The sequence below is a fragment of the Erpetoichthys calabaricus genome, chromosome 2, assembly GCF_900747795.2.
Source record: "Erpetoichthys calabaricus chromosome 2, fErpCal1.3, whole genome shotgun sequence".
Classification (NCBI taxonomy): Eukaryota; Metazoa; Chordata; class Cladistia; order Polypteriformes; family Polypteridae; genus Erpetoichthys; species Erpetoichthys calabaricus.
In genome coordinates this window covers 34,562,392-34,563,103 of record NC_041395.2, presented here as the reverse complement: position 1 = coordinate 34,563,103, position 712 = coordinate 34,562,392, and positions in this window count along the sequence as shown.

Sequence of the window (712 nt, the reverse complement as noted above, 5' to 3'; positions counted from 1 at the left end):
AGCAGTGAGTAAATTCTCATTAACCTGTTATATTAGATATCTGATTAGATTAGATTAGATTAGATTAGATTAGATTAGATTAGATTAGATTAGATTAGATTAGATTAGATTAGATTAGATTAGATAAACGTAATTTATCACAAGGAGAAATTTAGATGCATGTATCAGTGTAAACATAAAAAGCAAAGATACAAACTCACAGGACAAATAATACAATCATTAAATAGATAGATTAATAAATAAACAAATAAATAAATATGACATATGTTGTGCAGAAAAAGCAAAACACATACAAGGAAACGTATAAGTGCTTAGCCTGGGACATTGGGAGGATGCATTGAATTTCGTGATACCAGCAAGTAGAAACAATCCCCAGAGGCACTTCTTAGCACACCATAGAGGCATGAGTCTGTGGCTAAAAGTGCTCCAAGACAGCACCTCCTGGAGGGGATTTTTCAGTTTTGCTGCATTTCTCTTTCCCATGGTATCTTCTAGTAAGCCCATAGTTAGTCCTGTGATGGCTTTCTTGATACAGTAATCCCCTGCCTATCGCGGAAGTTATGTTCCAGACCCACCCGCTATAGGTGAAAATCCACGATATAGAAAGACCATTTTTTTTTTATAGTTTAAGCCTTAAATAACCCATCCCACACACTTTAAACACATGTAAACTTATTAAAACACACTTTGTAAACACATATGATATGCGGAT